Below are 27,442 nucleotides of genomic sequence, written 5' to 3'. Positions count from 1 at the left end.
CCACGTCGTCGGGACCCTGCTTTGGGGATGCTAGGAAGTAAGGGCAGCTGAGGCTTAGGTCAAGAGAACAGATGCCCTGGAGGAAAATATCATGTAGAGTCAAATGACTCCCAGGTTACAAAAGCATAACATTTGTTAAGTCTTCCTGTGTCCATACAAAAAGGACTTGCTCTGAATAAACTATGCAAAGGATTCATGGAGAAGAGAAAAACATTATTTACAAGTCAACAGAACACTAAGAAAGAAGCTACAAATAAACAAAGAGGAATAGGAGCACTGTAACGGGAGTAACCCAATAAACCTAAACTACCTGAAGCTATGTTATCCTACAGATCTCCATACTCCACTGTAGGCCAGAGAATGGCATATATTTAAGGCATAAACCATAAACTTTCTTGACTACTAAGGCACTAAATTTTCTCTTAATATTTAATACTAATACATCTACTCTGGAACACATTGCTTGATATTTCCTTTACAAACCTAAGTACTTGCCATTTAAGAAGAGGATATTAGTTTGCAAAAATCAATAAACATGAAATTTCTATATGTCAGTACCAATTATGCTCCAGTTTAGAATGCTATTTCCCAGCTACTCCTACTCTTTCTTCTACATAGCTATTTTGCTGCTATGGGAAATTTGACAGTCATGAGACTTTAATTCTGTGTTGGTGTGTGTGTGTGTGTGTGTGTGTGTGTGTGTGTGTGTGTGTGTGTGTGTGTGTGCGTGCAGGGGTTCTACTATTAGGAAGGGTTCTACTATTGTCATCTGGAGGGTAGAGGCAGGGGATTCTACTAAACTTGCTAAAGACAGAACTGACACTCTCCTTTTCAAACAAAGAATTACTTGGCTCAATTTATCAATAATAGTGAAATTTAGCGATAGCACAGAGGGTAGGGCATTTGCCTTACACGCAGCTGACCTCGGTAGATTCCTCTATCCCTCTTGGAGAGCCCAGCAAGCTACCAGTAACATCTCCAGTGTGAGACTTATTGTTATTGTTTTTGGCGTATCAAATATGCCATAGGAAGCCTGCCAGGCTTTGCCTTGCAGGCAGGGTACTCTCAGTAGCTTGCTGGGCTCTCCGAGAGGGATGAAGGAATCAAACCTGGGTTGGCTGCGTGCAAGGCAAACACTCTACCTATCACTCCAATATGTGTAATAAACTAACAAAAACAATTCAATAGTCTTGAACACCACCAATTACTATGTTAGGTATGTTTTTTACTGTCATAGGTTGAATTAATATTTAAAAAAAACTAAGACCCTGTTGGGGTGTACTGCTGGGTGTGCCCACTGACCTTTCCTGACCAGGAGTACTGCATATAGGTGATCAGTAACACGACCATCCCGCCGCACACCTGGAGGGCTATAGGTGTAGCCTGTAGGACCTTGAGGTCCTCAACCAAAGTGGGAACTTTAAGGAGGTAATTCCTCTTGCATCCAGGCTACTTAGCAGATTTTCTGCCTTTTAAATTTAACAGAATTCACATTTCTGCCTTTTTGAGACTTCTCCGCTTTGCTATTACCACCATATCTATAGTGCCTTCAATTTCTCAAATCTATCTTTGGTATACTGGAATTAAGGGATTGCTTTTATTTTATTTATTTATTTTTTTGCTTTTTGGGTCACACCCGGCAATGCTCAGGGGTTACTCCTGGCTCTGCACTCAGGAATCACCCCTGGCGGTGCTCAGGGGACCATATGGGATGCTGTGAATCGAACCTGGGTCGGCCGAGTGCAAGGCAAATGCCCTACCCACTGTACTATTACTCCAGCCCCCAAGGAGGGGATTGCTTTTAGAGGATAATTTCTTTTGCTGGATGTTAAATCTTGTGATAAGGGGTCATTTAATATAGAATAAGTTGATTATACTAGGCATTGTACAAAGATACAGACAATTCCAGGTGTGAAAATTAAAATAACACTAGGCATTATTTGCCATACATAAAGCCGATCTGGGTTTGATTCCTCTGTCCCTCTTAGAGAGCCTGGCAAGCTATCGAAAATATCCCGCCAGCATGGCAGAGCCTGGCAAGCTCCCCATGGCATATTTGATGTGCCAAAAACAGCAACAAGAAGTCTCACAATGGAGACGTTACTGGTGCCCACTCGAGCAAATCGATGACCAATGGGATGATGACAATGATTATTTGCTTATAGCAATCTCGGTTTTTGTTTTTGTGAAGTTTTGACCAAAATGGTCTGTTGTACAAACATTTTGAAAGTCAAGATGGAGGCTAGAAGGAGATTTTTACTCTGTTTTGTTTTTTTGGTTTTGTGTCACACCTTTGATGCTCAGTGTTTACTCCTGGCTCTGCACTCAATAATTCCTCCTGGCACTGCTTGGGGCACCATATGGGATACCGTGGATTAAACCCAGGTCAGCTGCATGCAAGGCAAGTGCCCTACCCACTGTACAAACACTTGGCCCCATATGCCTGGTGGTGCTCAGGGATTACTCCAGACTCTGCTTAGGGATCACTCCTGGAGGAGCGCAGGGGATTCCATGAAGTCCTGGGGGCTCCAACTGAGTGCAAGACAAACCCTCTAGTGGCTGTACTATATCTCTGCTCCCCTCGCCTCCTTTAAAAATATTTCTTTGCTGGGGAGAAACCCAGGATTGAGAATGAGGAGGGGAGGGTTTAAGAGGTCTGAACATTTTAAGATTAATTTCTTATATTTAATTTCATCATCATCATCATCATCATCATCATCTCGTTGATCTTCGATTTTCTCGAGCGGTCTCAGTAACGTATCCATTCGTCCTAGCCCTGAGATTTTAGAAGCCTCTCTTTAATTGTCCTTCCCAATGGTGCCACATTGGAGGCTCTTTCACGGTCAGGGGAATGAGACCCAGCATTATTACTGGTTTTGGCATATGAATATGCCATGGGGAGTTTGCGAGACTCTCCAATATGGGCAGGAAACTCTCATTAGCTTGCTAGGTTCTCCCAGAGGAAGAAGTAGGCTATAAGTAGGCTATATATTTTATATAAAATCCTGTTGCTCATCAATTTCTTTGAGCGGGCACCAGTAACGTCTCTCATTGAGAGACTTATTGTTACTGTTTTTGGCATATCCAATACGCATGGGTAGCTTGCCAGCCTCTGCCGTGCGGGCTCCATACTCTCGGTAGTTTGCCGGGCTCTCTGAGAGGGGCGAAGGAATCGAACACAGGTTGGCCACATGAAAGGCGAACGCCCAACCTCTGTGCTATCGCTCTAGACTTTATATATCACTGTATCACTGTCATGCATGCCGTTGTTCGTCAATTTACTCCAGCAGGCACCAGTAACGTCTCTATACACTCAGCCCTGAGATCTTAGCAGCCACCCTTACTCATTTTTCCCAACAATTGGAGGCTCTTTCAGGGTCAGGGAAATGAGACCTGTTCTTGTTACTGTTTTTGGCATATCAAATAGACCACGGGGAGCTTGCCAGGCTCTGCCATGCAGGCGGGATACTCTCGGTAGCTAATATCTGTACTTCCAGATGATGCTTATGGTATCCGGATCTCATAGTCCATATATTGCAGGTGTTTGGATTTGTTCCTGAGGGAAAGGAACATCTTGTTATAGGGCCAAGTACCTGTTGTTGATCCCTTACTTGCACAGAAATGGGAGAAACCCGAACCTCCACAGACCCACACACAACACATCTGAAGCGATAGTATACCAAGTAGAACATTTGCCTTGGGTGGAACTGACCTGGATTTGAGCCCCAGCATCGACCAGAATGCTGGTGGGTGGTCCCCCAAGCACCACTAGAAGTGATTCCTGAGTAAAGAACTCTGAATAATCCCTGAGTGTTACCCCAAAGCAAAATAAAAGATTGTTTCTAGCTTTTTGATACGTGCCATGCCATTTTCACATGTGTGAGGGGATATCTCATCATCTTAATTTGGATTTCCCTGATTCTAAGTTATGATGAACATATTTTCATGTGTCTACTGGCCATTTTCTGTCTTCTTCAGAGAAGTGACTGTTCATTTCGAGACGCTGAGTTCTCTTTGTGATTGTTAGGAATTGTACCCATCACCAAGGAGCAGGGAGATGGCCATCACTGTTTGGCCTCTTTCTTTGATCCCTTTGTGGCAGGAAGAGAGAAGGATCTCCAGGTTCAGGGGTCCCATGGGAATTACCAGAGAAACAACAGCCCTACAACTTCCCCAGGCTATCCTGAGTCATTAAAGAAAGAGACCCCCAAAATCCTATTTAATTTCTGTCTCTTTCTTTATAAGAAAACCTAAAACTCATACTTTTCTCTTGTATTTTATTTTATCATCACTATGCCAGCATAGTGAGACCAACAAACTTGGCAAGGGCTGCCTTTGAAGACACCACTTGTTACAATTCATTCCCAAGAGAGGGAAAGGGGGTCAACTGCTCAACATCAAACAGGAAGGCAAGACAGAAGAAAATGCTAGTAAGCAGCCTTCTTTGTGTTTCCTAGAAAAAGAAAGAAAGAAAGAAAGAAAGAAAGAAAGAAAGAAAGAAAGAAAGAAAGAAAGAAAGAAAGAAAGAAAGAAAGAAAAAGAGAAAGAAAGAAAAAGAGAAAGAAAGAAAGAAAAAGAGAAAGAAAGAAAGAAAGAAAGAAAGAAAGAAAGAAAGAAAGAAAGAAAGAAAGAAAGAAAGAAAGAAAGAAAGAAAGAAAGAAAGAGAGGAAGAAAGAAAGAAAGAGAGGAAGAAAGAAAGAGAGGCAGGGTAAGTGCTTTAGAACTATCACACAGATTTCATCAGGGTTTGGTGCTGTACCTGGCCCCGGGATGATTAGGGCAGGATGTGGCCTGGTGGAAGGGATGGTTGAAGCATGCACCAGGATGCATTGGTTTGCATATGAAGGTCTGCCTGCAATCCCTTGCCACCTCTAGGAATTACCTAATCCTGGAAGAGTAATCTCTCTGCAGAGAGCAAGGCCCCACCCAGATGGGAGGGCAGAGGACATGCATGGTTAGTACTTCATGGTCACACCGTGGATTTGACGCAGGCTGAGAGGAAGCACTGGCCCTCAATTAAATTCTCCTTTCACTCAGGGGAGTCAGTGGTCCCTCAGCCCACCCTTTGCCTAAGCTCCTGGCTCCTCATTCATCTTTCGACCTCAAGATGTTTTTTCTTAAGGAACTTACTCATTTGACATTGGGGAGAGCCTTTCTCTAACTTCCATAACAACTATGTTAGGCACACACTCTACACACAATCACACCATCACTTCACACTGCATCTTCCTGGAGCTTACACCTTGGGTTGCTATACTTGAGACCTTTTAATACGAGGCTAATTAGCAGAGCAAGGAAGACCTCAGGGTTACTGCTGGGTCTCAATGGCTGGACAGAATCAGAGAAAGATGTGTTTTTTAGGTCTTTAGCCTTTATATAAAATATAAAAAATAATTAAATTAAACATAATATAAAATAATACATATAACATATTCAATTTAATTTTTATATTTTATATTTTTATATGCTATTATATATTATATATACCTCTTGGAGAGCCTGGCAAGCTACAGAGAGTATCCGGCCCGCATGGGCAGAGCCTGGCAAGCTACCCGTGGCGTATTGGATATGCCAAAAACAGTAACGATAGGTTTTATTCCCCTGACCATGAAAGAGCCTCCAATCATTGGGAAAGACAAGTAAGGAGAGGTTGCTAAAATCTCAGGGCTGGGAGGAATAGAGATGTTACTGTTGCCCACTCGAGTAAATCGACGAACAGTGGGAAGACAGTGATACAGTGAATTTTCTGGGGGTAGAGCCATAGTACAGCAGGTATATTTGTCTTGCACTCGGCCTACCCAGGTTCAATCCCTGGCATCCTGTATGATTCCCCAAGCATCGCCAGGCATAATTCCTGAGTACAGAGCCAGGAGTAATCTCAGTATCATTAGGACTGACCCAAAACCCCCAAAATATCAAAAGTAAAATTAACTATTTTTCTATTTTAGTAATTATGGTTAATAATTATATTTAAATTAAATAATGTATTTTAAGATACATTGCTTTTCATATTTATGTGCATATACATATAGTTGCTTGTAATCCAGAACTATATGTTGTGGAAGTTATAAGCCAACTATATAATGCTGTTTTGTACTTTTTGAAGAAATGACATTGATATAAAATGTTGACATTAATATTCTCAGAGGAGCCATCTGAAAAACTATTCATAATATATTTAACAGCATCTGGATAGGTTCATGGATATATCTGAAAAATTGCTATGGAAAATACCTCTAAATTGGTATTAGACAAAAATGCTTGTAACCTTTGAGGCAATTTATGCTTGTGTCAAATCCCAGTGAGGAATTTACAACAATACCCTGGTTTTTGGAGAGAGATGGGATCTTTCTAGGGCTTTCTACAATCTTGTCATTGCACATTTCATAAAACTTCATTTAACATTTTAACATTCTTAGTACTTTATAATATCTGTATATTTTGTTCAACAGTATATTGGACTTCAGGAATTTTGTCTTAAAAGTATATAGCAGGGGATGGAGAGATAGTAGATTACAGTGCTTGCCTTGTACATGGCTGACCCAGTTTCAAACTCCCAGTCATCCCAAATGGTCCCTCGAGCACCTCTAGGAGTGATCCTTGAATGCAGAGCCAGGAGTTGCCTCTGAGTATTGCCAGGTGTTGCTCCAATGCCACCTCAAAAAAAATATATAAAAAAATAAACAAAAGTACATAACAAAGTAATTTCCCACAGTGAAAACAAAATTTTAAAACCTTAAAAAAGGTGAAATAAGAAACTCATATAAAAGGTAATTATTTGTTATTTTGAAAAATAAATTCATAGTCATTAATATGTTGTATGAGATACGGTATTTTATGTGGAATTGAATTAAACCCAAAGATTGTTTTACTCTTAGATAGCAAGATGAGGTAAAAAGACAATTCCATATGGAATGTCTATTATAGCGAGAACAAGTTTCTACATCATTTTAAAAAAATATTTTGTTTTATAAAGTAGTTCACAATATTTCATCATATTTAATGTTCAAACATCAGTTCCACCATCATTATGCCTTCCCACCACCATATTCAGATGTTTCATCCTAACCCCAATCCCTGCCCCAAAGCAAACCTGAAATAATGCATTTTGTATTATTTGTTATGAAAAACCACTGAAAATGCTACAAAAAGTATCCTTGAAGAAAAAAGTGTGGAGTTTGTTGCATTTTACTCAGGGGCCATTAAGCCCTTCTATAAGAGATAACCAACATGTTGTTAAAAGTTGAGTCTTGTGTGCTTTATACATTATATATGTGTATATATATGTATTGCATATACATATATGTCTGTAAAAATGTATATTTCACTCTAAGATTGGTTGCTTCCTACTTTGAACACTATCTAATGTGGCGTGGTACTCTTGGAGTATGGGTAAATATATTCACTCATGGGTGATGTTCAGTCTGAGCATGTGGAGATTCGCCATGGGCATGGTGGCAGCTGGGTTCTGGAGGTATTTTGCTGGCAAGACTGGGTCCCTTGGTGTTGGGAGGGGTCTCACCAGTCCCCCTCTGGGGCGCCTGGAGTGAAACAGCCTGGTGCCAGGTCTGGTAGCATGGTTATGGTGAGCGTCAAGACTTCTGTCTCTGGCAACTCAGCAGTCATGCCCATAAGCCACTTCTGGCTGGCACCAGATAATCTTGTAAACGGCCACCGTCCAGATCAAATGTCCTTCTCTCTTGGAAGAGAGCATAGCATGACACTTATCATAACCATGCCTCCAGATCCTGTGCCAGACTGTTTCACTCCGGGCGCCCTGGAGGGGGGCAGGTAAGACCCTTCCCTGCCCAAAGGGACCCAGCCCCGGCAGTGGAAAACCTCCAGAACCCAGCTGCTGCCATACCCACAGCCGCTCTCCATATGCTTGGGCAGAGCCTCACCCATGAGTGAACCTCTGGAAAAACCTAGGTATGCAGGACTTTGTGACTGAGAACACTGAGTTCAACAGGATAGGGAATGGAGATCCTCTTCCCATAACCCCTGTCTCTGGCGACTCAGCAGTCACGCCCATAAGTTTCTACATCATTTATCAACAATGTGTCAGTAAAATTAATCTTTTATTAAAAGACTGTTTTCTCTAAATATTGTTACTTAGCAGTGAATTTGGGTCAGATACACTCACTAGCAAATTGAATATTCAATTGTACTGGTAGCTAGAAGAATCACAGAGAAAGAAAATCCATGCCATTTAGTATATATGCAACATTTCTTCCTACCAATATGCACTCCTTGCTGGTAATTTTAATGAACAGCCATTGAGCTGACTGCACAATGAGGAAAATTAATATCCATAGGACACATCATCAAAACTACTGGATTACAAGAGCTTCCATTGTGATGAAGACATTTTTAGGATAGAAATATTTTGACATTTAAGACCCATTCAATATTCATAACCTGTCCTCAAAAATTAATGTTTTCAGTGCTCCTATTTATTCTGTTCTTGACCATTCATCAAACTGGTACCCATTATCCATAAACAAATAAATATAAGGCTAGCTGTTGAAATTTTTACTTATTTTAAATTTTCCTATTCCTGGTGTCATTCACAGTCAGATGAGTGGGCCTGTTTTCCATAGAATTCTAGCAAGTGTTAGTGTGTACTGCTAATCAATTTGTAAAACAATTACAAATGCTTACTTCTGAATCATTTTTTCATAGGGATCCCACAAAACTTAGCTGAGGGTCTAGGAAAATTTGGCAATGGACACATTGGCACAATTTGTAGGAATAGCCTGTTTATGGGCTTCATTTGTGCACTCAACACCATCCCACACAAATCTACTTGGTATGCTTCAGTTGCACTCAATTTCATGCTTTGATCATATAATACCCAGTTCATAAAAGACATCTTAGTTTTATGATTGCTTTTATTCCCAAAACTAAGTATCCAGTTTTGTTTTTATGGCTGGTTTCTTTGTTTAGCTCAGAGCAAAAAAAAAAAAAAATAAAAGTTGTCTCACAAGGGAAGATAATTTATTTACTTCAAAATTTTAGAGATATCAACATAATTTTTTTGCTTAGGTAAGAGTCAGTTTTTAGGATCACAATCTGCTCTCGATACTTCAAGAATATTGCATCCTTGGTCAAACTAGTTATACTACAAAGCCTTTACATTTGTTCAGAAAATAGTCAACATTGCAAAAACCTTCAAGTCATTCACTAAATAGTTACAATAGCACTGTAGCACTATCTTCCCGTTGTTCATCGAATTCCTAGAGTGGGCACCAGTAAAGTCTCCATTATGAGACTTCTTGTTACTATTTTTGGCACATAGAATACGCCACAGGGGGCTTGCCAGGCTCTGCTATGTGGGCAGGATACTCTCGGTAGCTTGCCAGGCTCTCCGAGAGGAACGGAAAAATCAAACCCAGATCAGCCATGTACAAGGCCCTACCCGCTGTGCTATGGATCCAGTCCATAGATTCAATAGCACAACAAAATGTACTATATTGAAAATTCAGTCTGCCAAATACTATGTCTCTTACCTGTAGTTAGAGTCTATACTGTATTATTGCTGGAATACTATCTAAAAAGTTAATAAACACTTCCTACATTCTTTTTGGTCACCTTTTGTTCCTGATTCTTCTGCGACAACCACTTGTGCTAGCCATTTCCTTGCCTAAGTTGTGTTACACAGATCTCTCGTTTTGGATAATATGAAAACCTCCACAAATTCAGTTGTCATTTATTCATATATACATATGCAATCTGGAAGCACTTATATCTATATCTATATCTATATCTATTCAAGCATGCCCTGCTAATCAATTTGAAAAACAAATTCAAATGTTTTCTTCTGAATCATTTTGTCATAGGGATCACCATGAAATTTAACTGAGGGTCTGGGAAAACTTGACAGTGGAAGTATAGGCACAGCTTCCTAAGAATAACTAGTATGAGATTTAGTTTATTAAAAAAATATACTTGTGTCATTCCTTAGGCAGACAGTTCTGAGCATATTCTTTATAATTCAGAAACAAACTCATGAACAAACAAACTCATGAACAAACTGATGAACAAACTCAGTGAATTGACCCTTTCTCTTTTTTCATTTTAATCTCCTATAGTCTCTAACTTTTGTTTCTTTAGATCTCTTCTGCTGTGTACATATGACTATATTTGGCATATTTATATATATTCTAAGGCTGAGAAGAAATGGTTTCAATCAATTCATCAAAATCCTGATCATTAGTTTTATTTAAGTGGTGACTCCCATTTATTTGCTTACTTTCATGAATTATAAAAAGATAACTAGGATTTTAGTTCCAATTTCACCATATTTTCAGGTCATCACATTAATGATACAGGAGACTATGTTGAAAATGGTGAGGTAATAATGTTTCATATAGTTAAATTGTGGTTCAGTTATTAAGAGCTCCTGGAGCCCTGATGTAGAGTGCTAGGTGTCTACAGTTGTCCCTATCATGTGAAGGCAAATAAAATCTAGGGCTTTCTGATAATTGGGATTGAAGTAACTTTTTAAAGTCAGATGAAAAAATGCACACCCGATACTTTGAGCTTTAGGGATTTCATCCTGTAAAGAGTGTCCATCTGTAATAACAGTTACAATTAGATTTGTTACCTGATTAAGTTTATGCTAATCAAATATCATTTCCCAGGGTCTCCTAACTTCTCAAGGCAGTTGAATTAAGTGATAATGAGTTGGAAGTCTTCACTCCTGCATTTTCAAAAGTCTTTGGTAGGGATTTCCCCAAAGATAATGATAAACCAAAATAATAAACCATAATTTTATTATGGCTTATTTTTGTTATTTTTATGGGGAAGAGATGATTTTCTCAACTCTAACATCATAGTACCTCCCGTGTCAGTCATAGTACCTACTATGGTAGTGCTAAATTTCTCTCTTTATTATGCATTCACTGAAACTAGGGATATAGCAAAAGACAGGTCTGAGATCCTTTGAGCCCTCAGTGATACAGAAATTGTTTCATCTCCATTTTTCATCCAAAGCAGAATGGTTTAGACTCTGAATTGCCTTCAAATCTGCTTCATCCATACTATCTTCTGCTAAGGGTTGGATCTACTGTACCCTAACTTTCTGAAGTTATGACTACGTGAAAAAGTTAATAGCTATTGAGAATCAGAAGTAGCTGGAGTGGTGTTTATGTTCTGAAAAATACCTACAAGGTACTGTGGAGAAAATATTTCATTTTTTCTTTTCTCCACCTTTCTTGCAAACAAACTGTAGAGATAGTGTTCATGAACTCTATAATCTCCCTCTCCTAATATTACTATGAAATAAAAGTATTAGATAAATTGAGTCTGTTAATTGTCATTTTATATGTTGTTACTTTTTTCCACATAACTCTCATAACTACATGTAATCCATATAACTCATATGTATCCTGTCTTTGAACATTAAGTGTAGAATTTTTTTCTTTTTTTTCTTGCTATATTTTTTCCCTTTAAATCTATTATCACCTATATTCTCCAGTTCTTTACTGGTATAAGTCAACAACATAAGGGTTTCTTTTAACGTATGAACATTTCTTTCCCAGAATATATAAGCAAGGATCACTTGGGAAGGGGCATGGAGAATGGTTAACTGCTTTTGAGTAACAATATTTATTAATTATACATCACAGTAGCACTGTAGCACTATCGTCCCATTGTTCATCAATTTGCTCAAGCAGGTACCAGTAACATCTCCATTTTGAGACTTGTTACTGTTTTTGGCTATCAAACACATCATGAGTAGCTTGCCAGGCTCTGCTGGGCAGGCGGGATACGCTCGGTAGCTTCCCAGGCTCTCCAAGAGGGACAGGGGAATCGAACCCGGGTCAGCCACGTGCAAAGCAAACACCCTACCTGCTGTACAATCGCTTCAGTCCATACATTACAGTCATCCCGTTGCTCATCAATTTGTTCGAGCGGGCACCAGTAATGTCTCTCATTGAGAGACTTATTGTTACTTTTTTTGGCATATCCAATACGCATGGGTAGCTTGCCAGGCTCTGCCACGAAGGCTCGATATTCTCGGTGGCTTGCGGGCTCTCTGAGAGGGGCGGAGGAATCGAACTAGGGTCGGCCAAGTGAAAGGTGAATGCCCAACCGCTGTGCTATCGCTCCAGCCCCATACATCACAGTATTAATAGTTATTATCTCAAATTAAAAAAAAATAAGCAAACATATACTCTTTCACCTTACTATTTGACTAAGTCTAGCCAGTGAAAGACATAAGTGTTCACTGTATTCCAGAGAAGTTCCTTAAAAGTAAGGGTAGGGGGTTACTATTCTTTATTCTTTCAGCTAACTAGAATTAAAGTTGGCGCTAAAGCTTAAAATATTATCTTAGACTATGTGACACTACATTAAAATAGAGGTAAGATATACAAAGTTGGAGCTTGGAATGCTAGTGCCCATGAAGGAATGCTATTGGACATTTCAAGTTGCAGAAAATTTATTTATGAACTACTGAGAGGTAAATAGTTGTATTTTGTTTTAAACCACTGTTCATTTTTGTCATGATGGTAACTCTAGATTCACTTTTCAAATGGAATGTTTTGGTAGGGCTGGTAAAGGATCTTTCAAAAAAAACTAGAATAGATCTAGAGAGGTCAGGAGACTAGGAGGACAGAGAGTTTTACAGCTGGCAAAAGGTGGTGAGTCAGATACAAAAAATTTATTTACCTAAATCTATGGATTTTCATTTGTAATGCCAAGGACACTAGAAGTGAAATCATTCTTATTTGTATAGACTTTTCCCCTGTGAAGGCATTTTAAATCACCATTACTCAAGTGAAAAGTGACAGTCACATTTCTCAGGCAAAAGTGCTCTACTTTTGCCATGTTTATGGAAAATCTCTGTGATTGGTGACATATCCAGTTGAAAATGATTGATTTAAAGAATGCATAGCTTTCCATGATTCCTGATTCCAATTCTGGCACCCTATTTATTTTTTGACATTTACATAAGAGATTTTCCAAAGCTGTGATTCAGCCCAGGTTGTAAATTGTCAGAGGGTTGTATATTATCATTTTTGCGTGTGGCATTTTCAGCTCTGTGACTGGAAGTGATAAGAAATTTTATTTAGCACAAAGAAAATCCTTGCTTTTCTGATTCTGATACGAGCAAAAAAAAAATTAGAACTTTCATCTTGTCATTCTTTTACTTTTGCATTTCAGCATTCTTGTTAGCTATTGGTCTAAGTTAGCCATTACATTCACTTCATGCTCATCATACTGCTTCATATGAATGGATTCAGTACTTTTAAGGACTTCCTATCAAGAGACACTATACCATGTGACCATAGGTGACAGTAAGTGAGTCATGTCTTAGTCTTTACCTTTTTCTATCAGTATTTAAGCTTCAGTCAACATTTAATTTGACTATCTCAGAAGTTAGCAATGGTAGCACTGTCATCCCACTGTTCATTGATTTGCTCGAGGGGCACCAGTAGCGTCTCCATTGTGAGACTTGATACTGTCACCATTTCTGAAAACAGATTCCAAGGGCTACCCACTTCTAACAGACAATTCTGAGCTGAAGTTTCACATTTTGTGAAACATTCATATTTTATGTTTGATAAAATAATTCTGCTTTTTGAAGAATGATTATGTTTTCTTCCATATTTGTTTTAGAGGTAGCTTTAGCAGACTATTGACATCACAGATCACCGACATTAATAATTTTCATAATATTTAGCAGTGAAATATAGATAATGTTTTTCTATTTCAATAACTTTATTATATCTCAAAATTGTTTACACTATGAGAATTAGGTAAGGTGAGAAAAGTTTTATATAAATATATCATTTTTATATCAGTATATCTGTATTTTTATTTTTACCCTGTTTTTCATGATATTACCTGGATTACAAATTTATCACTGTATCACTGTTTTCCCATTGTTCACGGATTTGCTCAAGCAGACGCCAGTAATGTCTCCATTCATCCCTGCATGTTAATGTAGCCCAATGGTGCTGCTCACTCCAGGAACATGAAAAGCCTGAGATTTTAGCAGCCTCTCCTTACTCATCCTTCCCAACGCTGCTGCACTGGGAGCTCTTTCAGGATCAGGGGAATGAGGCCCCTTGTTGTTACTGTTTTTGGCATATCAAATACATCATGGGTAGTTTGCCAAGCTCTGCCATTCGGGTGGGATAGTCTTGGTAGCTTGCCAGGCTCTCCGAGAGGAAAAACTGCAAATTTATAAATAATGTATTTCCTGAGGCTATATCTATTCTTCTCATATTTGATATAAATATATTCCTAACTATTTATAGATACCATATTACTTACTGTGTTATATACTTTAAATCTATATTAGTTCTAATTAATTTGAACATGACTGTTAATTCTCCCAAAACTAAATGTTTACCTATATTTTTTAAATTTTATAATATTGGTTTATTTCATTTACTTAATGTGAATTTTTTGCTTTAGTTTAGGGCATAAAGTGAAGGTACAGCTTTATTCTTTTACTTAAATATTTCAATTTTTCAATAACTTTTGATAAGTACTCAATTTATAATAGAAATGATATTTTAAAATATAATTGTTAAGATTACTGATCTTAACATGTGCAGTGTTCTGATGTTCTGTTTTGCACTAATATCATAAATTGCTTTATATGTCATAATTATGTCATATATATTTCATTAAAAAATCTATCATCTGTCAAACTATTCATTTAAAAAATTTTAAAGCTATCTTATTTATTGCTCAGGAACTATATGAGATGTGGGTATCAATACAGATCAGCTACATGCAAGGCAAGCATCCTAATCACTGTAATATCGCTATGGACCCAGTCAATGCAATTTTATGCCTACAAATAGCAATAGCCATTTGTTATGTTTAATTCTATCTTAGTATATTTTAAAAAATTATAACTACAGATATATCATGTATTCGATAGAAAATAGCTTATTATAAATAGCATTTGCAAATGTGAATGGTTGCCCTTTATTATAGAAATAAACTTAACCCACTGTTTAGTACATTCCTTCATTTTGGGACTTTGTTATGATGTTCTGTGTGTCTCAAATTTTTATACAAATTGCCTTTGCACATTGAAGAATAATTTCACATTCTCTAATAGTTACATTTTATGTTTCTATTTTGCTTTTATCTAAATATTTCAGAAAAATTATATCAAATTATAATGGAAGAATTCACATTTATGGACTTGATGATACTAACTGAATTTAATGTTCCATATTTACTTTTACTTTAAAAGATACAGTTCTTATGTTTAAGTAATGTCGTAGCAAGTCTTTGTTTTGCTTTTATTTAGTAGCTTAGTTTATTTTTATTTAATAGCATATTTTTATTTAGTAGCATTCCTTTTAGGGATTTCATTCCTAAGACAAAACCATACACAACATCCAAGTGCCATGATATTCCTACCACATTTGGAACATGTTGCCCTGCCCCTTGCTCTTTTGCAATCCTCTTCCCTCTTCTTGTAACCTTAACTCCAGTGTGAGAGTTTGCCTATGGCTCTGTTACTTTTTAATTTATGTATTGAGTGAGATCATCTGGTACAGTTTTTTTTCCTGCTGTTTGATTCTGTTTAACATCACCTTTCTAACAGTTTGATCTGTGTTGTTACAAAAGACATATTTCATATTTCCTTATACTTGACTAGTGTCCTATCAGGCACGTATATATGACATATATGTTGCACATATCTACATATCTTTCATTGAGCATCTGAGTTGATTCCACATCTTGGCTATAATATATATTATTCTAAAGAACACAGATGGTGCAGATAACTTTTAAATTTTTGTGTTTGTGTCTTTGTGTGATAGGCCTTTGTGTAGAACTGAGGGTGGATCATAAGGTCTATTTATTTTTAAAGTTTTGAGAAATAACTATACTCTTTGCACGGAGGTTATATCAGTTTGCATTTCCATCCAAAGTATGTGAGGTTCCTTAATCTCAACTCTTCCCGTAGCACTTGTTTCTGGCTTTTGTGAGGTAGGTCAGTCTCACAGGCAGGGTGATAACTTGTTACAATGCCGATCTAATATCCTGATAAACAAGTAGTAATGAGCATATTTTTTTGTGTCTGCTTGCTATGTCTGTCTTCTTTGGATAAGTGTCCAGCTTTGCTGTAGTTTTCTTGTTATTGGATTTTGTGATTTTTAAAATATTTCTGCAACATTAGCTCTTTGTTAGGTACATAGTATGCAACATAGGACGCTCAGTAGAATTCCTTTATTTAGATGATAGTTTCTTTAGCTGTTTAGAAGAATTTTTACTAAACATAATCACATTTCTTTTGTTGTTGTTGTTTTGCTTCTTTTGGTCACACCTCGCCATGCACAGGGGTTACTCCTGGCTCTGCACTCAGGAATCACCCCTGGTGGTGTTCAGGAGACCATATGGGATCCTGGGAATTGAACCCAGGTTGGCCGCATGCAAGGCAAGTTGCCCTACTTGCTGTGCTATTGCTCCAGCCCCAACAATCACATTTCTTTCCCTTGCCATAGGAGTTAAACCCCCAAATCATAGAAGCCAATATCAAAAAGTATCTTACTTATGCTTTTCTCTATTTTATTTTGGTTTGTTTTAATTTTGGGCCATACTCTACAGTGCTCAGGGACTATTCCTTACTCTGTGCTCAGGAGAAAACCTTGGTGTTACTAAGGGCACCAAATGTGGTGCTAAATATTTGAACTGGTTTAGTCATGCAAGGCAAACAGATTAATTCCAGTCTGTTTCTCCAGTTTCAGTTTTCTTCAATGCATTTTATAGTTTTGAGATTTTATATTCTAGTCACATATTCATTTTGAGTTAACCTTTGTGCTTTGGGTGAGAAAGTGATTTATTTCATTTTAATGTAGTTATATAGTTTTTCCAACAACATTTATCATATAAATTATTTTCATTTATGTTCTTATTTGTGTTCATTTGTCATGAATTAAACTTTTAATATATTAGAGAATTTAATTTTGTGTTTTCTACCCAAATACTTATTTTACCCATATTTCAATTTTTATGACAATATCACTCTTCTTTTTTTACTATGGCTTTGAGTACAAAAACTATATGAATTAGCTCTAAAGAACTATAATATCATATCATTATTATGCTTATTTATTTTAGTAATAGTTTTAAGTGTGACAATCTATTTTCTTTATCCTCTGGATTGCTTTAATAATTGGTACGTACAATAGTTCAACATAAATATCTGATTTATGTTGATCTGTTTTCTTTTGATAGAGATTGCTTGATTTTCTATATCTCTTTTGGTAACACTAATATAATTTTAATTATCCCATTGCATGAGGATAGAATGCTTTTACATTTTCTTCACTGTTCTGTTATTATGGTGGTCTTTTATAGGTTTTATCTTTAGAGGAGCCACACATAGCAGTGCTCGGGGGCCCAGTGCCACTCTTGGCATAACTCAGCTAAGTGTTACTCAGTGGTCACCTAGAGGTGCTTTGGAGGACATTTGATACCTCAGACAAACTCCCATTCTTGCACATAACATGCTCGGCATATGCTCTACAACTGACATATCTCCCTGGTACACTCATTTTTCTTTTTTTCTTTTTTGGAAGTAGAGGGGACACACCATTATATGTTCAGGGATTACTCCTGACTGTCCTCAGAGGTCACTCCTGGTGGGCTCGAGGGACCATATAGAATGCTTGAGATCAAACCTGGGTTGGGCAAGTGCCTTATTTATAGTACTATCTCTCTAGCATCTGATTTGTCTTTTTATTGTAGTTATATCCCATAGCAAAGAAGGTTAAAAATAAAACTTTATTAGAACTATGTGTTTATTAGAACTTATATTACTATTTCATAAAAGTTTAACCATATTAACATGGTAACTAAGTTAATAGTTTTAAATTTATTTACGTAGAACTTATTTCCATTTCTCAATTTTTGATAAGATTAAATATACCCTAATTCTTAATACATCCTAAAGTATTAGGACTATCTTTACCTTGCTTATTTTACTATGAGCATGGTATGTTATATCTTCATAAGCACTCTTCACCTTTAAAAACAGGTTCTTATTTGGGGTAATTGCTTATTTTGACAGTTTAACCATATCTTTCCAACAGGAATGCTAGTTTTACTATTTTGTCTAACTCTAGTCTAATTGGCATATCTGTTACTTTCTGACATCCATTTAATCTAATCTTAATGCTTTCTCAGAAATTTTTGTTAATAATTGTTCACAAAAAACACTAAGTTGCTTATTTAAAAGATTTTAGTAAAAAAAAAATTTAGTTACTATGGTTTGCAATTTTACAATACTCCAAATGATAGAATGTAATGCATGTAATGTTTAAACACTAGAACCTCTCCCCAACCAAAATGTCCTTTTTCCTCCACCATTGTCCCAGGATTTTCCCCTCAGTCATTCATAAACCACATCTCACTCCCACAATGAACTTTGTTCCATAGATCGATTCGTAGAATTTGTTGTTTCTTATCATTTGTTAATTCCTTACTATGTTTCTTTATATCTAACATATGAGAGAGGTTATTTTGCATCCCTTTTCTTCTAGCTCATTTCTCTCACCATGATAACCTCTAGTTAACATCCATTAGTGGCAAATTGCATTATGTTATATTCTTTATAGTGGAGTAGTATTTCATTGTGTATATGTACTATAGTTTCTTTATTTGGTCATCTGTTCTTGGACATGGGTTGTTTCCAAATTTTTGCTGTTGTTAGTAGCGTTGCAATGAACATAAAGAACAAAAATACTCTTTTCTGAATAGAGTTTTGGGGCCTTTGAAATAGGTATCAAGAATTGGAACTCCTATGTCATATGCAAGCTGAATTTTTAGTTTTTGAGAGGAGTCCTTATTGTTTCCCAAAATGGTTGGATCAGTCGACATTCCCACCAGCAGTGAATGAGGGTTATTTTTCCCCACATCCCTGCCAACACGGATCGTTTTTATTCTTTTTGATGTGTGCCATTCTCAATGGTGTGAGGAGATTTCTCATTGTTGTTCTAAACTGCATTTTTCCTGATGACCAGTGATGCAGAACACTTTTTCATAAACCTACTGGCCATCTGTATGTCTTCTTTGAGAAAGTTTTTGTTCATAGTTTGTCACATTTATTTTTTTGGCAGGATTAGGTTCTTCTGTTAAGTTTTGTCAGTGCTATATAGATCTTGGATACTAACATTTCCATACTTAAATGTTTGATATACTATGGTGGCAATAATTTGAATCTCTAAAGAAATTGAAAAGCCTATGCTTTCAGGCTCTTTTGGAGAAAGCTTGCTTGATTGCGAAATGTGGTAAGAAAAATGAAAGATATAAATAGAAAGGCAGTCTTGTTAATGTTTGGGACCTATCCGCCTCATATCAAGATTCATCAATTTCTCAGACCTTCTTTAAGTTGTGCTTATTATCCAGTCAATTTCCTACTTTGGACAGGATAAGATAGCTTCTGATTAAGTCCAGGAGAGGTTGAATCCCACTCTACATTTTTAATAACAAACAAAAAGGTCAAAAATAGTATGGTTTTCGGTGGGAGCGAAACCAACGCCTGGCTCGGAGCAGCAGCAGCAGCGCAGCGGCCGCCCGGGGTGAGGATTTTTTTCTGACCAGTGTTGCTCCCACCAATCTACAAGTATGGGGAATATCTTTGCCAACCTCTTCAAAGTCTTTTTGGCAAGAAAGAAATGCGCATTCTCATGGTGGGCCTGGATGCTGCAGGGAAGACTACCATCCTGTCTAAGCTGAAGCTGGGTGAAATTGTGACCACCATTCCTACTATAGGCTTCAATGTGGAAACTGTGGAATACAAGAACATCAGCTTCACCGTGTGGGATGTGGGTGTCCAGGACAAGATCCAGCCTCTGTGGCGCCACTACTTCCAGAACACACAAGGTCTGATCTTTGTGGTTGACAGTCATGACAGAGAGCGTGTGAACGAGGCCCATGAAGAGCTCATGAGAATGTTGGCTGAAGATGAGCTCAGGGATGCAGTCCTGCTTGTGTTCGCTAACAAGCAGGACCTCCCCAATGCCATGAATGCGGCTGAGATCACGGACAAGCTGGGCCTGCATTCCCTGCGCCACAGGAACTGGTACATTCAGGCCACCTGTGCCACCAGTGGGGATGGGCTCTATGAGGGACTGGACTGGCTGTCCAATCAGCTCCGGAACCAGGAGTGAGCCGGCACTCCTCTCTTTCCCTTCACCCCCTCTCCGCCCTCGCTTTTCTCTCATGTGGCAAACTTGCGCCTTGGGGTGTGAGTGCCAGGAGCTGTCTCCATGGTTGGTCACAGTGTGCTTTACCGTGCCGTAAATGTGCAGACGCACCTGCAACTGGGTTTTGATTTAATGTAAATAGTTTTTGTTTCCAATGAGGCAGTTTCTGGTACTCTTATGCAATATTACTCAGCTTTTTTTATTGTAAAAAGAGAATCAACACACTGTTAGTACCGAGAAGGGATTTTAGGCACGTGCAGCCTTCAGGAGTTGCTGTGTCAGACAGGCTCGGTGCACCTCCTCTGGGCTTCAAATCTGTATTAAGATCCATCTTGGGTTGGTTTTTAACCCAAACTCAGTGCATTTAAAAAAAAATTAAAATACAAGATTAGGAGAACACTTGAACACAGAAAGGAGAAATGTGCCTTGTGTAGATTCCGCAGTAAAGGCCTGACTGAGTGTGGTCCTGTTTCCTGTCGGGAATGTGAGACGATCCATTCTGCACGGTCACAATAGGGTCCCTGTGATTTGTTGTCGGGTCATCTTGTGTCCATAGCGTGTGTGCTTGTATTTGTGCTTAAATGGTCATCCAGGAGATGGGCTGGGGGGCTGCGGCCAGCTGCTTTTGGACCTCCCACAGGGACCCGGGCCTTCCTTTGGGTCAGCGTGGCTGGAAAGCCCTGTTATTCCCGTGCTCACTCTGGGCTGGCTGGGTCTCACCAGCAGGAGTGTGGGCAGGCAAGCAGGGCTGGTCACTTTAAAGCCACACCTTTGGAGCACCCACAACAGATGCTTTCCCTCCCTCAACCTGCAAGGGTCAGATTTGCCATCAAAAACAACCACCTCTATTTTTTCTTTTGTATTTTGATAAACACTGAAGAAGCTGGAGCTGTTAAACTTTATTTTGGGGGAAACCTCAGAACTGGTCCATTTGGTGTTGTGGAACCTCTTACTGCTTTCAATACACGATTAGTAATCAACTGTTTTGTATACTTGTTTTCTGTTTTCATTTCGACAAACAAGCACTGTAATTATAGCTATTAGAATAAAATCTCTTAGCTATAAAAAAAATAGTTTGCCTTTCAAAGTCATGTAAGCCCAAATCTATGGATAGATGCCAAAGTACAAAGACACTATATGTTCTTTTCCACAAACATTCTGCCTTCAATTGCAGAACACTCTGGTCACAATTACAGTTTTCAGACAACCTTATTTTCCCTCAAAGTAGACACATACTTTTTTAGTTACTTAAGGAATGTTGACTATTGGAGTTTTGCTACATTTTACCTGTTTTTTTTTTTTTTTACATTTACTGTATTTTTAGAAAAGATTAAAGAAATAACTTGGTAAGTTAGGTACAATAATTTGAATTTTTTCATCTAGTGTGTGCGTTTTGTTTGCTCAGGTATTTATTTTAACCCACAAAGTTCCATTCCCCATTCTCCATGTATAGTTAGACAGAGGCTATACAGTTCAACCATTTTTTTCAGTATATTGTAATTTGTAAAAATTATTGAAGCTAACTCTTATTATTTTACTTTTTTAAGGTAATTTGCTCAAGAAATGTTATTTGTTTTAACTTGAAAACATGGTAAATAAATTCATTAGATGAAGGAGATTGTACTTTACTCAATGTTTTTCTGAAGTCAGGCAATAGCAGCTCTGACTGATATAAAAAAAAAAAAACCTACTAAAAGTAGCAGAGTTCTTTTATTTGAAATGTGACCTCTTCCAAATTTGATCCATTGAAGTTCATCACCATTGACTTCACTTCATGTGGTTTCACTAATTAACACAAAGTTTAACATATGTCATTTACTTTGTGAAAAATGTACCTTGAAGAACTGATTTACATAGATCTGAGTTCTGTTATTAGCTACCTTGTATAATAGCTGTAGCTTATTAAGAAAAAGAATAAGAGAGGCCAGAGCTATAGTACAGCTTGCAGGGCATTTGCCTTCCACGAAGCCAATCCGAGTTGGATTCCTGGCATCCCATATGGTCCTAGCACCACCAGGAGAAATTCCTGAAGTAAGGAGTAAACCCTGAGCATCACTGGGTGTCACCAAAACACAAACACACACACACACACACAATAAGGAAGCACAGCATTTATTTTATTATTTTGTAGTAAATGAGGTGTAGTATCTCTCAGAAAAAAAGATGCCAATTTAGTTACTAGGAGATTAAATAATTTCAAGAATCATGAGTATAGATTTTCTTTTTTTGTGATTCTGAAAGAGATACAAGTTATGGAAAGGCTATTCTGTAAGGCACCATTTCAAATAAGTGTATGTTTGCTATTAATGTTTTTTATTTTACAATTTTTCCTTTCTCTGTTTTCTCTCTCTCCCTCCCTCCCTTCTTCCTTCCCTCTCTCCTTTCCTCCCTTCCTCTTTCCCTCTCTCCTTTCCTTCTTTCTATCCTTCCTTCCTTCCTTCCTTCCTTCCTTCCTTCTTTCCTTCCTTCCTTCCTTCCTTCCTTCCTTCCTTCCTTCCTTCCTTCCTTCCTTCCTTCCTTCCTTCCTTCCTTCCTTCCTTCCTTCCTTCCTTCCTTCCTTCTTTCCTTCCTTCCTGTGTTTAGGGTTTACTTCTGTTTTGTGCTTAGGAATTACCTCGGGCAGTGCTTGGGGGACAATATTTTAAGTTAAAAAAAGATAACCATATGAAACATTTTTAAGATTAATTATTTTTGACATTGAAAACATTGGAAAATAAAATCTCAGTAAATCTTCAAGATTGATTAAAATCCTTTATAAGCTAAAATTCAAATATTCACTGATTAATTCTGTCCTGCCTCAACCTCTAATTTAAAATACATTGTACATTGGGCTCAAGGAGATCAGTCAAAGGGCAGCAACCAGATTTTGCAAGCAGGAGCTCTGGGGTCGAACCCTGGCACCAAAGACTTTTCTTATCACACCAGGGATTGATCCCCAAGTACTATGCTGAGAGTAGCACAATGTACCGCTCAGCATAGTGCCAAAGCAATCAACCAAATACCAAAACAGCTCATATAATAACTTGTATCACTTGTCATCCCATTGATCTTCGATTTGCTTGAGTGGGTGCCAGTAACATCTCCATTTGTTCCTGGCATGTGTATATAACAACTGTAAAATTTCTTTTGCTTAGTTTTTTCTTTGGATTTGGGGATGTCACACCCAGAGCAGTGCTTGGGGCTTCCTCCTGATCCTACATTCAGGACTTAGTCTTGGAGGGGAGATATACAGTCAGCCAGGTGTAAGGCAATTGCCCTAACTACTGGCCCTAAAATTTAGAATATTGACTGGAGTATTGTTTAGTCCCGTGAGAAGTCAGCAGGCTCCTTAGCAAAGATTTCACTTAGAATATGTGAGAAACACTGAGAGATATAAACAACAAGAATAGTTTTTGTTAAAGAAGAATTTTAGTCTAAAAGTGCTGAACACAAGAGAAACTATTATGTTGTTTGCTAGACTTTTTCAAAACTAGCTCTTAAAAAACAATTTTATAGTAAAAATTAACACTTTTATAATGATTATGCATTTATAATAGATTTCCATAAAAAGCAAATAGCAATCTATTCAAACAGTAGTTCCATTTACTGTCAGGATATACCATGCGTTGTCAAAGTTGGCATGTGTAGATAACACTAAGAGGGATTCCTAGTATACTTCATTGCTCCCCATTAGATCTTATGCACTGATGATTATCTAATCTCCCTATTAGATTGTCAGCATGAAGAGAAGATTTGTGTGCAGTCTCTTGGTGATATTCCTTTACTAGGTATTTACACTGATAAGTAAATATAAAAAGGAAAACATTTTTCAAATTGTTTTGTTATCTTAAATATACATTTTTCTCACATTTTGGCTTTAGTAAATAATGAACCATTTTTGCTTTGTTTTGTCTTTATTCTTTTTTAGCTATCTGTAATCAAAGACCATTTATTTATAATCAAAGACCATTTATTTGTGAGATTGTCTCCAGAACTATTTTCTTGGAAATACTAAAAATTTCTTATTGAAAAATATTCACATAGTGATTACTTTAAAAGTGGAATAAGACTAACCCAAAGAGTAAAGTGTTATTTGTGAGTGATTTAAAATTATTATAGAAGAAAAAAATTGCTTTGCATTGTATATTAACAATGAGTTCTCTTTTTCAAGTAAATTTTCTACAGATAATTAAAAAGAATGTTTTACAGACCTCAAATACTCATAAAAATGTAGAAGTAAAATGTCCTAAAATTTTTATCTGGAATATTGTGAAGGTATAGTTAGTAAGGCTGTAAAATTATACCATGAAGTGAAACTTGTGTTTTGTTTTATATCCTGTTCTCAAATAATTAAATGGCTGCTGGACCAATAGTACAGTGGGCAGGGTGTTTATCTTGCATGTGGCCAACACGGGTTCTATCCCAGTATGTCATATGGTCCCCTCTAGCACCACCAGGAGTCATTCCTAAGAGTAACCCCTGAGCATCACTGGGTGTGATCCAAAAAAAACAAACAAAAATTAAATGCTCTGAAAACAAGGGAAGGAAGTAGAGTATATGTAAATAAAGTTAAACTACACTAAACCAAGTGTGTTTCTAAACATTTGTATTTTAATTTAAAAATAATTTATCTTTAAATCATTATTGAGAAAATAAATTATCTCAGAAATAAACTCATGAAAAATAGTCACTGTCACTGTTATCCCATTGCTTATCGATTTGCTTGAGCGGGCACCAGTAACATCTCCATTGTGAGACTTGTTACTGTTTTTGGCATATCAAATATGCCACGGGTAGTTTGCCTGGCTCTGTAGTGCAGATGAGATACTCTCGGTAGTTTGCAGGGCTCTCCAAGAGGGATGGAGGAATCAAACCCAGGTCGCTTGTGTGCAAGGCAAATGCCCTACTGCTGTGCTATCTCTCTAGTCCATAAAAAATAGTAAAAATAAAAATTATAAAATCAAGACTTTTACAAGTTTTTTAAATAAAAGGAAAGAAATAATTTTTTAAAATAAAAGATATTTCTTGTGACATGTAAATTATTTATATTAAAATGATAAAGTATTTATAAAATTTCACAAAATTAACATAAAACATAAACCAGTGCTTGAAAGAAATTAGAACAAAACTAAAAATTAACCTCATAAATATTGAAATATTTAAAATTGTACAATTAAATTCATCAGCATATTTTAAAGATAATTATAAAATAAAATATCAATATGGTAATTTTAAGTTGACTACCATACCCCAAATAGATTGACATTTGAGAAAATTTTACATGTAAGGATGGTAATCAAATGATAGTACAAGAATGAGATAGATTCATATATATATATTTACATTCCTCTCTAGACATTCCTTATACACATATATTCTTATATGAATTAAGATTTATATGTACATATACACATAAATATGCATATAGAGTAATTAATATGTTATATATATTAAATTTAAAATGATTACTATGTAAAATAAGTAGATGAGCATTTTCTAAATTTGTGTAAGATATTTTGACTATTTGAAGAAATATTTCAATGGAATTAAGTGCAATGGATAATTTTACAAAGTTTTGGAGAACTCTTGGGGTCAGACTGATAATATAGTGTATTGGGTGTTTGCCTTACATGTGGCCAACCCTGTTTCACTTCTAGGTACCCCATATGGTACATGGAGACTGCCAGGAGCAATCCTGAGTGCAGAGCCAGGAGTAATCTCTGAACTAAGTCAAGTTTGGCCAAAATAATTTCTTTTATTGGAGAATTAATTGGCCAGTTTTACAGATCAAATGAGAAAATAGACATGCAAGGAGAGCCAAGATATATCTGAGAAAAAATAGAATAAGGAGATACATTTTTCTTTAGAAATAGAAATGTCATTATACATCAATCATAATTTAGATGTAGTTTTTCTGAGGAAATAGATAAACCAATGTGTCAAGATAAAAGTCTTTAAACAATTAGTATGTTGTATATTAGGTATGTTATAACTAATAAAGAGGAAATTTTAACCAATGAATGGATTTGGGAGAGATTATTTATTTTATTAAAGCTTTACATGAGCTTCTACACCAAAATTTATCTAAACAGACTATAAGTCTGCAAAAGGTTAGTAAGTGTAGAAGAACTTTAAAATAGTAGCAGTAACCATAATAGCCATTTAGTTTATCTTTTCATCCCAACAACAAAACAACTGAATCAAAAAAATTGATAGACACAGGATCAAAGACATAAGTCTAACAGCACATGTCTACAATGTGTGAGGCCCTGATATGGCTACTGGCCTTTACATAGATACCCCTGGGCCACTAGATACAGTGTCATGGCTATTGATCCTCCTCCACACTGTTTCTGGGGGTGGTATCTAGAAAAAAATCAGAGATAAAACTTATGAAAGTGTTAAAATATTGCATTAAATATGTAATAACGGTTACTGAAAATAATCCCAAAATTAGAAAGCATGTACATCTGATGATGAGTATCTATTATTCTTAATATACCATGAGTTACCTTTGCAAATTAATAAGAAAATTCTAAAAACACATAGAAATTGTGATGGCGATTCCCCAGAAAGAAGTAACAATTGTTACATTTTGATGCTTCAAGACACAAATCAAATACAGAGTTTGTACATTTCAAAAATCTAAATAGAAAATAAAATATATTTTCACAAAAATTGTAACTATAATAACCAGATATTGGAATGTAAACTGATAGAAACTCTCTGGTTAAAAAAAAAAACAAAAACATGATGCCTAAGACTGGAGAGTTAGGTATTGCCTGGCTTATGGTAGACTAGAGTTCAATCCTTAGCACTGCATATGCTACCCCTAGCATAGTCAGGATTAATTCCTGAAGAAAGAGCCAGGAAAAAAACCCTGAGAATTTAAGGTGTAGCCCCAATGCAAAACAAAGAAACAACAAAACAAAAAACACAAATAAATGGAAAAAATGTTAGGCCTAGTTCAGAAACATAAAATTCTCTAGTATCTTTAAAAAATTTTTGAATATTATTCTAAATTTTTAATAAGTGCATTATAATATATAGCAGACTTTTTAGCTTAACATTTTTTATTATGTAATTCCGTAGCATGATAGCTAGCAACAGCTGTTCAAAATAGTATATCTACACAATGAAATGCAAAACACTCATTATGTTCATGTTTTTTAAACTACCCAAGGAACAATTCACACCATGATGTACAATTTTTATGTACATGTATAAATATCATTCATATTTCTAGAAAGCATGAATTCAGCATGGGGGTT

At 36.8% G+C, this 27,442-nt stretch overlaps 1 protein-coding gene and 1 pseudogene across 1 annotated transcript in view; both read left to right on the top strand.

The window, feature by feature from the left end:
* Positions 1–27,442, top strand: part of HTR1B (5-hydroxytryptamine receptor 1B) — a 159,305-nt gene that overhangs the window by 98,249 nt on the left and 33,614 nt on the right. The gene's annotated exons all lie outside the window — the stretch shown is intronic.
* LOC101550581 (ADP-ribosylation factor 1-like) lies at positions 19,612–20,218 on the top strand (annotated as a pseudogene).

This window comes from Sorex araneus, chromosome 4, assembly GCF_027595985.1.
Source record: "Sorex araneus isolate mSorAra2 chromosome 4, mSorAra2.pri, whole genome shotgun sequence".
Lineage (NCBI taxonomy): Eukaryota > Metazoa > Chordata > Mammalia > Eulipotyphla > Soricidae > Sorex > Sorex araneus.
The sequence above is the reverse complement of the archived record's forward strand: the minus strand, read 5'-3'. Positions and strand labels throughout refer to the sequence as shown.